Below are 13066 nucleotides of genomic sequence, written 5' to 3'. Positions count from 1 at the left end.
AGCAGGAGCCCAAAATAGCTATGGCTTCCAGGCAAAATTAGTGCCGAGTCAATCCTGCCCCATTCATCACTCTGACTCCAACCTTGTTATTTTCAGGCAACACGGCACTGGGAACAAGTTAGAGAGGAGAGAGGGAGAGAAGGAGACTCCTTCAATTCTGTTATATTACCAGGTTTCTAATGGAAAATCTGTTGTTTCTTGAAGAAAGTTTTTAAGACATTGGTTAATGCATCTGCAGCATCCTTTGACCCCTGCCCGCTTCCTCTGGCTTCAACACCCTGCAGAACCCACATCTCCTCTAGCCAATGTGGTCTGAGTAGGGTTAACCCCACATTCAGCTCCAAAGACGAGTCTCGACTAGACTAAGCCGATCAGCATAGCTGTCTCCCTCTCCTACCACAGTGACTGGTTCGGGAGCAGGCAGATAATCTAATTAGAGTCAACGAGACTGGCTGGGAGAGGGAGGTTCTGGTTTCTTGTGGATTGGGACAAGTAGGAGAAATGAGACTGGGCTCTTGGGGATGTCTTGTTAACGTCAGGCAGCCAAAGACCAGTTAAGGTAGAGATGCAGAGAAACTAAGATCTGATGCTTTTTGTTTCAGCCTGGATCAAACCGCACCTGAAGCAAGCGCTTACAGATTTAGATGGCTGTGAGCCAAGAGAAAAGATTCTCTTTAGGAAGTCCGTTTGAGTTATGTTGTTGCCATTTTCAATCCCCCAGACGGCTCAGTGGTAGAGAATCCTCCTGCCAAGCAGGGGATGCAGGTTTGATCCTGAGGTCTGGAAGATCTGCTGGAGAAGGAAATGGCAACCCACTCCAGTATTCTTGCCTGGGAAATCCCTCGAACAGAGGAGCCTGGTGGGCTACGGTCCGTGGGGTCGCAAGGAATAGGACATGACTTAGCAACTAAACAACAACAACTTTCAATTTAAAAAAGTTTTACCTGTGTTAGAGCTATTGCCGGATTCTCACCCAGGTTTGTGAACATCTGTGGCCTGGGCTGTGGGAAAGCAGATATCTGGGATGGAACTGAGGTTGGACGGTGAAGGGCTTTCTGAGTCGAAGATTTGGGATGATTATGAGTCTCTGAGAGGAACAATCAGCTCTGCAGAAGTTTAAACGCAGCCCATGGGTTCCTTAAGAAAGAAGAACCACAATAATGCTTTTTGTCTATCAAATATCTGCCTGTTGTATTTTGTGCATTATCTATTCTGATCAGTCTCACCACCTGAGGAGATTGGAGTGAGGACTCCCATTTATAGTAGAGCAAATTGAGACCCAAAGAGGAGAAGTCGGACACTCGAGACACACAGTGAGCGGAGAGCTGAGCTTGGAACCCAGGTGGGTCTGCCGGGAAACCCCGATCCCGGCACATCACCACCTCCCTAACAGCAGCCACCCTGGGGAGAGCCTGCTTACCCTCCGTGAGACAGGGCTTCGAGTCAGTGCCTGGAAGCAGATGACACGGCGAGTGAATTTCCCCAGGACCATTCTCTCCGCTTAACCTTGGCAGGGCCCCAAGGGCTACAAACACTTCCCCGGAAAGTCTGAGGGCTTTGCTGAACCTAACAGACGACTTCGCTTAGGAGTGGAAGCTCCAGCAGAATCACAATGCAGGAATGTCCTTGTGGGGACCACCCATAAGATTCATGAGATGTCCCCATCGCCATCATACCAAGACCAGAGGCGTGGAATCGGTACCTTACAGGTACGGAGAGAGGCTCAGGCTCATAGTCCCTGGACATTAACTGTATCTGGCTGGAACTGATCAACTTTGGGTTGTTTTATTTTTAGTGTTTATAATCATCAGCCTCTCTTTAGGGAGAGTTGTATTGATTTCAGAGGCATACAGTGGTTCAGAGGGTAAAGAATCCGCCTGCCGGTCAGTGCAGGGGACACAAGAGATTCAGGTTGGGTGGGGAAGATCCCCTGGAGGAGGAAATGGCAACCCATTCCAGTATTCTTGCCTGGAGAATCCCATGGAAAGAGGAGTCTGATGGGCCATAGTCCATGGGGTTGCAAAGTGGGACACGACTGAGCACATGGCATATATTGACTTACAGTCTCAGGTAAGTTACCTTCTTAAGTAAATAGTTTTCATTTAAAAAAAAAAAAAAGCAATTCAATTCAAAGAAAAATTAACAAATGTGGCAAAAATCACAAAGGTGGTATGCTGATGAGTTAAGTCTGGGAGACGTCTCCCCCACCCCCTCAAATGAACCCCAAACTTTTGTCTCAGTAACTTAGCAAATGGGAGAATCCAAGAGATAAAGAAAGAGGCTGAGTGAAAAGGAGAGTGGGTCCTCTTCCCTCTCCATCCTCTCCATGTCCCTCCTGCCCCAAACCTCTGAGTCAGAAGGTTAGGTGTCCTGAGCTAGGCTGTCTCCTAATTCCTGTTACCAGCTCAGTGTGGAGCTGGAAGATGGATCTTCTGGAGAGAAAGCTGAAGTGGGCAGGGAAGGTGTTTCTAAGATGAGCTCCAGGTGGGAGGACCAGCAGGGTCTGTTAAAGCTAAGCATCCACCTCGCCCATGACCCTGCAATTCCACTCCCAGGCACAAGCCTAAAAGCAGTGAGTGTTCTGTCTACTGAGAGACTTGCACGAGAATGTTCCTAGCAGCTCTGTTCCCTATGGCCCCAAGCTGGAGAAACAACTCACGTGTCCTTCAACACGGCAGTGGGTGAAAATGAAACAAAAGGAAACGAACTGCTGTGGACTGAATAAACATAGAGGGTGAGAAAGAGGAAGGGCTCGTGTATGATGACTCGGGCAGATGACAAGACATTGGTGCTGTGGGGAGGAGATACAGAGGACCCCGTGGGACATGACAGGCCCATTTATTCTCCCGACAGATAAGCATTATTACTGCCTTCATTGAGTGTGTGGGTGTGTGTGAGTGTCTCCATGCCAGAGATGGAAATGAAGACTCAGAAGCTAGAGCAACTTGCCCAGGATCGCTCAGCATGGAAGGGGAGCAACTGGACTCTGCTTCCGGTGCTCTCTTGACCACTCCTCAGTCTGTCCCAGACACTCTGATTGGAAACTGTTCAGGGGCTTGCTGTAGGCAGGAGGGAAGAGGCGCTCTCACATCAATCTGGTTCTCATTTCACGGCTTGGAGATTCAGGTTCTTCCCTAAAGCGAAACCCTGAAGCCAAGTTAAAAGGCTGTCTTCATTTCTGCCTGTGTCTTGGCAAGTGATGCTCTGGCCTTGAACCTCCTCCTCTCTCTGCACTTGTCACCACCTACTCCCTCCGCCCCCACCCCCACCCCTCCGCCTCCAGGGGCAATTTAATCTCTGGGTGTCCAGTTCCCTGACACTCTCCAGGAAGGAGGTCAGTAGGGTGAATTGCAGCATTAGCATAAATTATTGACCCAGCGCCGTGGCGGCCACTGAAGGACATTGTGCGTAACCCACGCCGGGGCCCCCAGCCTCAGATCACTGGTAAGTTCAGGCTGTGCAGAGAAGGCAGAAGAAACCTATCAAGTGTAGGAGGTTGGCTGACCCCGTTCCCGCCTCAGACATCCCTCCCGCTGGCTGTCTGCGGGTCTTGGATGAGCCTCCACAGGTGACAGGACAGTTTTCAGAGGATTTAATTTGGGCGTGATTTCCCTAACATGGTTCTCTCCTCCCCACCTCAAGCAGGTATCCGGTCTTGTTGTGACACCTGGTCTCAGGGATGCATTTGCAGGGCAGGAAATAGAAGCAGCCCACGAGTCAAAGGCTGTTCTGGTGTTTGTAGGAGGCCAGAGCGGGGCTGCAAACTCAAATGCCCACAGGGGCCAAGGAAGGGAGTTGGGGGCCACATGTAATTTAATGTAGAAACAACAACGAGAGACCCCACATGCCTCGGAGGGGGCAGCACTTGGTACCCAGCTCCAGGCCACGGCCACCTGTTTTTGTTTGTGTGCTTAGTCACTCAGCCATGTCGACTCTGCCACCTTTTAGACTGTAGCCCACCGGGCTCCTCTGTCCATGGGGTTTTCCAGGCCAGAACACTGGAGTGGGTTATCATTTCCTTCTCCAGGAGATCTTTCTGACTCAGGGATTGAATCTGCATTTGGACATTATCAATTTTCTCAGAGATACTGGACATCTAGGGGCTTCCCCAATGGCTCAATGGGTAAAGAATCCACCTGCAATGCAGAAGACACAGGAGACGTGGGTTCCATCCCTTGGTCAGGAAGATCCCCTGGAGGAGGAAATGGCGACCTGTTCCAGTATGGGTGTGTTAGTCACTCAGTCATCTCCGATTCTTTGCGACCCCATGGACCGTAGCCCGCCAGGCTCCTCTGTCCATGGGATTCTCCAGGTAAGAATACTGGAGTGGGTTGCCATCCCCTTCTCCAGAGGATCTTCCTGACCCAGGGATCGAACCCTGATCTCCTTCATTGCAGGTGGATTCTTAACCGTTTGAGCTATAGGGAAGTCCAACTGTTCCAGTATTCTCACCTGAAAAATCTCATGGACAGAGAAGCCTGGTGGGCTACAGTCCATGAGGTCTTAAAGAGTCAGACACGACCGAGTGACTAAGCATGCATCGGACATCTGGATTTTTATACAAAATATTCCACTTTTTAAATCTTGGAAGCTAAAGATTTGAAAAACACAGAAAAATCAAAATTATGGAGACAGTAAAAAGGTCAGTGGTTAGCCAGGGGTTGGAGGAAGAGAGGGATGGAGCAGAGGGTTTTTCTAGGGCAGTGACATGATTCGGCCTGATTCCGTAATGGTGACTATGTGTCATTATACATTTGTCAAAAGCCGCAGGATGCACAGCACAGAGTGAACTCTGGCGTAAGCTATGGATTTTAGGGAATAATAATGTACCAGTACGGGCTCACCAGTTGTACAAATAGACCACACTAACACAAGATGTTAATTTCCAGGGGAACTGGGCAGAGGCGGGTGGGGGTGTGTTGAAAGGGTGTATAGAAACTGTTTGTACTTTCTGTTCAATCTTTCTGTAAGTTTAAAAATACTCCCTCCCCCGAGACTTTCCTGGGGGTTCAGTGGCTGGGACTCCACGCGCCAAGGTGCAGGGGGCCCAGGTTCCACCCCTGGTCAGGGAACTTGATCCCACCTGCCCCAGCTAAGGATCCCACATACTGCAACTAAGACCCGGCACAGCCAAATAAAAATGTTCCTCAAATAAAGCCTATTAATTAAATAAATATAGCAAGCCAGAGTGAAACATCTGGGAGCCTTGTTCAATCTTAAAACTGTTTATTAGCAAACCCGGTTGAAAGCTCATTGATGGGCCTGCAGGGGGGTCTTGGAGAGGAGGTTGGGGGAGCGGAAACAATTTTTCTGTGACAGGGAACCAGACCAGAAGTGGAAAACAGGTCCTGGCAGAGGCCCAAGGGGAGTGGGTGGACTCTTAATGCCAGAAATACCGACCTAGGCACAGATTGCTAGCCTGGCCCAGAAGCAGCATGTTTGCAGACTTGGAGGAGACAGACCAGATCGATGAATGGATTTTGATGGTGACTAGGTGGACCCAGTGATGATGAAAATTAAGTCTCCTGCAACCCAGTAGAGACTCCAAGTCTAATCTGAATTCACTCAAAGAGATATAAGAAAATGGATGCTTCCGGTGCACCTGAATTTGTGGCCTTAAATAGATTCCTTGATACCCACCACCCACAGCTGCCCGCTTCAAAGGAATTCAGCAATCTGTCGAGCCAGATTCTTAAATGTGCTGGCTCCTCAAGTAGACAGACAGGGCTGGATTGCAACCCATTCTTAGAAAGGCTCTGCTCAAATCCACCCAAAATTCATCCCCGATCCCTCTACTACTGAGTCCAGCTTGCTGCTAAGTCGCTTCAGTCCTGTCCATCTCTGTGCAACCCCATAGACAGCAGCCCACCAGGCTTACCTGTCCCTGGGATTCTCCAGGCCAAGAACACTGGAGTGGGTTGCCATTTCCTTCTCCAATGCATGAAAGTGAGAAGTGAAAGTGAAGTTGCTCAATCGTGTCCAACTCTAGCTACCCCATGACTGCAGCCCACCAGGCTCCTCTGTCCATGGGATTTTCCAGGCAGGAGTACTGGAGTGGGGTGCCATTGCCTTCTCCGAGTCCAGCTTATGGGAAAACTAACATCTGGGAAGGCCATTTCACAAGTATCTTTTTAGACAGTTTTAACAGCTACCATTCATGGGTGCTGAGCTGTCCCGATTGGTTACCCTGTGAATAACGCATCGTTCAGGGGAGGAAGCATCTCTGGGATGCTGCATGACCCTTCTGAGGCTACCTGGGCGACCAGGGCACAGTCAGGTATGCACCCAGCACCTCCACCTCCTCTTTGGGGTGCACTGAATCAACTGCCTTCATTTTCTCTCCATCTGACAGTCTATTTCCACAATGCAAAGCTGACGAACGATTTTATTTTTTGTTCACGTGGGACCGTTAAGAGTTTTGGCAAGCATTTAGGAAGCATCTTAAAAATAGTTTCAGAAATATTACATTTGAACAATATTTGAACGGCACAGATGGCTTGCTGATGCAGAATGATGGGGAAGGGAGTGCTGCATCGGGGAGGGTGCTCAATGTCGATTTCAAAGAACCTAACATGCCTCCTCGTACACGGGGTCAACAACAGTTCCCTACATCCCCTGAATGGCCCAGGAAAGGCATGTGCTTTGACTGGATCATCTACATCTTCCCCAGACAACCTGCATGGGAGGCAGAATGGGAACAGTAAGAACAGCGGTATATGACCATCCCAAACTCCCTGACTAGCCCTTCCCTCGGCAATCCTAAGTTCATTTTATATGTCTGTGAGTCTCTTTCTGTTTTGTAAATTCATTTGTATCATTTCTATTTAGACACACTACTATATTTAAAATGGATAACCAACAAGGATCTATTGCATAGCATATGGAACTCTTAATGTTATGTGGCAGCCTGGGTGGGAGGCAGGGTTTGGGGAGAATGTATACATGTATATGTATGGCTGAGTCCCTTCTGTTCACCTGAAACTCTCATAACATTGTTAATCAGCTAGACTTAAATACAAAATAAAAAGATAAAAAAAACACACGTTGTTGTTGCTGATATTTATGGAGCACTAACTAAGTGTGATACTTCGGCCACCTCATGAGAAGAGTTGACTCATTGGAAAAGACTCTGATGCTGGGAGGGATTGGGGGCAGGAGGAGAAGGGGACGACAGAAGATGAGATGGCTGGATGGCATCACCGACTCGATGGACATGAGTTTGGGTGAACTCTGGGAGTTGGTGATGGACAGGGAGGCCTGGTGTGCTGCAATTCATGGGGTCGCAAAGAGTCGGACACGACTGAGCGACTGAACTGAACTGAAGTAGTGTGAGGCACTGCTGCTGCTGCTAAGTCGCTTCGGTCGTGTCCGACTCTGTGCGACCCCATAGACGGCAGCCCACCAGGCTCCCCCGTCCCTGGGATTCTCCAGGCAAGAACACTGGAGTGGGTTGCCATTTCCTTCTCCAATGCATGAAAGTGAAAAGTGAAAGTGAAGTTGCTCAGTCGTGTCCGACCCTCAGCGACCCCATGGACTGCAGCCTTCCAGGCTCCTCCGTCCATGGGATTTTCCAGGCAGGAGTACTGGAGTGGGGTGCCATTGCCTCTCCAACTGGGCTGTGCCTTTTGCATAGGTTGTTGTTGTTGTTCAGCCACGAAGTGATGTCCAGCTCTTGTGATCCAGTGAATTGCAATCCCTGGGCTCCTCTGTCCATGGGATTTCTCAGGCAAGGACAGTGGAGCGGGTTGCCATTTCCTTCTCCAGGGGATTTCCTGACCCAGGGATTGGACCCGAATCTCCTGCAACCCCTGCAGGGGCAGGTGGATTCTTTACCACTGAGACACCAGTCAAAGGTGTCTCAAAGTTTGAGACACCTTTCAAACTTATGATTCAGTTCTACTATTATCCCCACTGTATGCATGAGAATGCTGAGGCTCAGACAGCTGAAGTACCTTGCTCAAGGTCATGTAGCTCCGCCTAAGCAGTGGCTCTAGGATTTACCCAGGTCTGTACACTCACCACTCATTTATGAGGGTCTCCAGTCCTATGAGGGGCCTTTTGGATATGTTGACGTCTTGGCATTGTCTCACACATCATGCTGACTTTTCTTCTATCATTCAATCAGTCTTCAGCAACCAGATAATATACCGAGTCCTTATTCTAGGCCTGGTGAGATGGCTACAAGACCGAATAAAACAATCTCCCCACTAACAGCCATGACCTATGTGCGCATACGGTGCCCCGTGAGGTCCAGGAAGAATGAGTCATGCTGGCTCTGGGGTTGGATAGAGTCCTTTGGTGCCTCCAACTGCACCGCATACTCTAGGCATCCCTGTCAAAACTAGCCTGTCTCATCTCCCAGTGTTTGATTATTAACATACAGTGGGCTAAGAGCAAAACCACATCATGTCTGAGCAAGAGGGAACCTTAGGGGTCATCCCCATCGTACAGATTTGGAAACTGAGGCCCCAGGAAAGAATGAGTCTTGGCTAACATCACACAGCAGATCCAGAACCCACACCTAGGTCTCTTCACTCCCCTCTCAGCCTTCTTTTCACAACATCACTGCGATGGTTGATTTTATGTGTCCACTTGACGGTGCCTGGGTGCCCACACATTTGGTCAAACATGACTCTGGGTGTACCTGAAAGGGTGTCTCTGGATGAGATTAACATATGAATCCATAGCTGAGGAAAGCAGGTTGTGCTCCCCAATACATGTGGCCCTCATTCTTGGGCATGGCAACGGGAAGATATTTTCCTTCTGAGAAGCTTTCTAGAACCATTTTGTCGTGGGCAGAATGAAGACCCCCTCCCCCAAAGATGCCCATGTTCTAATCCCTAAAACCATTGACTCTGTTACCTTACAGGCAAAAGGGACTGTGCAGATACGATTAAGTTAAAGGTCTGGGGATGGGGAGATTACCTGGGGTTATCCAGTGGGCACAACATTATCACAAGGGTCCTTAGAAGAGGGAGGTGGGAGGGTCAGCGTCAGAGAAGGAGATACGACATGAGAAGGTGGCCTAAGGGAGAAGTCACTCTCTGCCTGACTGTCTTCCAGCTAGGACACCATGTCTGTCTTCTGCCTTCAGCCTCAGACTGGACCTTATACCATCAGCTCTCCTGGGTGTCCAGCTCTTTAACTGCAGACCTTGAGATTCAAAGCTTCTGAAATTAAGTCGATCCCTTATAACACGTCTGTCTCTCTCTTCGGTTCTGTTTCTCTGGAGAACCTTGACTAATGCAGGCAGCAGGCTGGGAATGGGGGCAAATTTGCCATCTAGGAAGCCTAGTCGCCTTTCCCTGTGGCAATCCGAATTCTCTGCCATGGGGTGTTCACATGCTCATAGTATTCCACGAGGCACTCGTAGGTGCTTCACACATCAACCTCCCCTAAAATGTCAATAGTTACGTAATTATTTAAATGGGAATACTTAGAAAATTTATAAGTGAACATCGAACCTTGATTTTACATATATTATCACTTAGGATGAAGCTGAATAAAATAGTGAGTTGATAGAAGAGCCACTTTAAGAGGAACATGCAGCTCTGGGGAGTTCTCTGAAGGTAGATCAAGAAATGCTGGAGTTTGGGGAGATCATTCCTCTAAAAAAGATACGTTAATGGAGGGGATTTTGAATTCCTGGGCATGGGGGTGGGAACACACCTCCCCTCTGAGAAGCTTCCTAGAACCCTTTGGTCGTGGGCACAGTGAAGACCCCCCAAAAGATGACCATGTCCTAATCGCCGGAACCTATGACTCTTACTCTACATGCAAAAGAAACCTGGCAGTTAAGGGTCATGAGATGGGGATTATCCAGTGGGCACAACACCATCACATGCGTCTTTAGTAGAGGGAGGCAAGAGGTGAGAGGTCAAACCGGGAAATGCAACATCAGAAGTTGAGACCAGAGTGATATGGTTGCTGACTTTGACAACAGAAAGGGGTCATGAGCCAAGGAATGTGGGCAACCTCTAGAAGCTGGAAAAGGCAAGGAAACAATTTCTTCTAGCGCCCCCAGAAGGAACACAGCCCTGCCCCTATCTTGATTTTATCCTAAGGAGACCCATTTTGGACACCTGAGCTTCAGAACTATAAGAGAATAAATGTGTGTTGTTTTAAGCCATTGAGTTGATGTTGTTACAGCAGCAACAGGAAGCACACACACCCTTTATCATCTCTAAGGGGCCGATCACATACTCTGAGGACACACAGAGGGACTCTCCACTCTCCCTTCCAGCGCCCCTGCCTTCCCTCCTGCGAAAACAATGAGAATACCTTCAGCCTGTCGCTCCAACTGTGTGTTAGCATCACCTGTTAGCTGGCTAAGGAAAACCTTCCAGAATCCAGGAGGGTGGTGGCATCACCTGTCATTCATTTGCCCCCACGTCGACTCCTCCCCTTCTCCACCCCGCACTCTGCCTTAGTTAGGGTGGTCTTCATGAACCACACCCACAGGCTGTCTGACTTCCACTTGAGTTAGGCCAATGTGAGGGCAGGCGAGGAGAAAGTAGGTATAAAATGGGCAGGGCATTCCTTCCCCCAGTCCCTCTCTCTCTGTGGAGTCACCAGGGTTGGCTGAGCCCCTCCACCAAAGACCCGATCCCTCTCCACACACTTTGCTCTGGGCTTCTGCCACCTCTCTTGCGCTTTGCCTTTTCAGGACTAGAGGTGGTAACAGCTCCCCTCGGGCACTAACCCTGGAGTTCGGCACCATCCGCTGTGATTCCCCCACTTTGCACACCGTCCGCCTTCATAGACTCTCGTCTGCTGCCCAATCTGAGTGAGTCATCGCTTTCTCCAGGCTCCTACTGATACCATAGATGTTTCAAACACAATACAGACAAGGGAAGCCACTTGTCCAGGGTCAAGAACCAGGCAGCGGGAGAGACAGCCCAGGTCTGTCCAAAACCCCTGGCTAGAGGGTGGTGCCAGGGCAGCCCGTGGGCTGTGGGCTGCAGAGAGCCAGGGGACAGGCTGTTCCTGTTCATTTTCCAATTTGAGTTCACGGCCAACCATTAGTGATTTGGTGCTTTGGAATGCAAACCCAGAGGTCCTGCTTCTGAAAGATAAACCAGCATTGCTGCTTCTAAGTGTGTGTTATGTCACCCTTGCAATGGCCTCAATGAGGTAAGTACTAGCACTGACTCAGTTTCCTATATGGGTAAACTGAGGCATGAAGATTAAAATCACTGGTCCGAGGTGACTCAGCTAAGCAAGCTGAAGAGCTGGGAGCTGAACCTAGCTCAGTGATCAACCATGGCAAACTGAGTCCCATGGGGCCTGCATCAGGTCACCTGCCTGGCCCCCAAGGACATCTGAGCTTGCCACTCCTTCCCTGGGCTCTTTCATGTTTCCAGGGCAGGAACATCCAGCCCTCCCCTCAGCCTCCTGGGTGGGCTTGGTTCATTCCTGGGAGTCCCACCTTCATCCCCAGCAGACTTGGCCACCAAGAGGGGGAATTTGTCATCATCCCAAATGCAGCTCACTTTAAAAAATCTCTGCTCACGGCTATCTCGATTACCCATCACCGATGCCACCCGACCCAGTATTTCTCCAGCCTCGTGGATTTCTGAGGGCATCTGGCACCTGGCTGGAGCCTGTGGTTCCCATCCCTGTGCCCATGAACACACAGAGCCCTTGTTCTCCTGGCCCTTGCCCTTCCCAGCACAGGTTGGACCCTTGCCTCGCTTGTCTGAACAGAGCCTCTAACTTGGTCCTGCCTTGGGCGCCGTCCCCTATCAGCCCGCCAGTGGAGAAAACAAGCCATGCAGAGGCACTTTCAAAAAAAAAAAAAACACAACTCAGAAATCAGAGCTGGCCAGGCGTCCTTCTCCCACTGCGTCACCTTCGGAATGGGCAGTCTTGCTGGGTTTTGTTTCCCCTCTTTCTCTTACTCTCCCTGCAATTAATGCCTCTGTGCATCCCGGAGGAGGAGGGTCTGGCTAAATGCTGTTGTTGTGAGGGTAACTGAGGCTCCCCAGACACCCTGAGACGGGTCCAGGAGGGCGGAAAGGGGATCGATGGCCCGCTTATCGCAGAGCAGCCGTCCCGCTGTCTGGTGTCCCATGGTGGGCAGGGGAGGGTGCGGAGAGAGTAAGGAGAGCTGTTGCAAAGAAGGGATCATACCTTGGTGGTGGTGGTGGTGGGAGCAGGGAGGGGGGAAGGAATTTCTAGAAAAAAAAGATGAGATGTGTTATCTGGCCAAATAAAGTAATTAATTGGCCATTAGCCTCTGGAGTAGGTTTTCATCTCCCAACCTCTCAGAGATTAGAGAGGGAACCGAATTAACCCCAGGGAGCACCTCGGTGGAGTCCCTGGCCAGCATGGTCACTAAATATTTATGTGGCGTCTTTGTGTGCAAGGTATTCTGGACCCCCATTCCTTGGGGGGAGGGTGGAGGCAGCCACAAAGAAGGGGGCCTGGGCAGAGTGAGCCCTAGGTTCTAATCTTGACTTTGATTCTAACTGGTGATGTCTCCTGGCAAGTCCCTTCCCTGCTCTGGGTATCAGTTTCCCCAGATATAAACTGAGAGGGCGTGTCCAGGCGATCCTGGCTCATCCACCTCTGGCCAAGCAACTTGAGAATTTCTCCAAAGATGCTGAAGCTGGACGACAGTGGGGTAGCCCAAAAGTATGAGTGTACTGAATACACTGAACTGTACACTTAGAAGTGGTTAAGACAGCAAATCTTATGTGTATTCTACTGCGATTTAAAAATTGGGAGGAAAGGGTAAAAAATTTTTAAAGAATGGATTTACTATCTATTGCATGGATAACACTATACAAAGAAGGCGGTGAATACGGCAGTGCCTGCCTTACAAGGGGCCATTTTACCTCAAGGAAGAGAGGCTTTTGGTTTTCTTTTGTGGTTGCCATTTTAAAATAAATTCCAAGAGTCTGTAAACTGTATCCAAAGGGTCAAACGCCAGATTCGGCTGCCTGTGTTTATAAATAATGCACAGAAAGTTTTGTTGGAATAAGAAGGAAGAAGGAAGGAGGAAGAAAGAAGGAAGAAAAAGACAGAGGAAGGCAGGGACAGAGGGGCAGAGGGAGGGAGGAAG

General features: G+C 49.6%; 1 protein-coding gene across 5 annotated transcripts in view; it reads right to left on the bottom strand.

The window, feature by feature from the left end:
• WSCD2 (WSC domain containing 2) overlaps window positions 1-13066 on the bottom strand; it is a 115491-nt gene that overhangs the window by 82832 nt on the left and 19593 nt on the right. For 2 of the 5 annotated variants that reach the window (XM_070385956.1, XM_070385955.1), the window contains exon 2: window positions 945-1137. The exons of the other annotated variants lie outside the window; for them this stretch is intronic. The gene's annotated coding sequence lies outside the window, so the exon portion shown is untranslated. The remainder of the gene's footprint in view (window positions 1-944; window positions 1138-13066) is intronic. 5 annotated transcript variants of the gene reach the window in all.

This window comes from Bos mutus, chromosome 17 (assembly GCF_027580195.1).
Source record: "Bos mutus isolate GX-2022 chromosome 17, NWIPB_WYAK_1.1, whole genome shotgun sequence".
NCBI classification, from domain to species: domain Eukaryota; kingdom Metazoa; phylum Chordata; class Mammalia; order Artiodactyla; family Bovidae; genus Bos; species Bos mutus.
The sequence above is the reverse complement of the archived record's forward strand: the minus strand, read 5'-3'. Positions and strand labels throughout refer to the sequence as shown.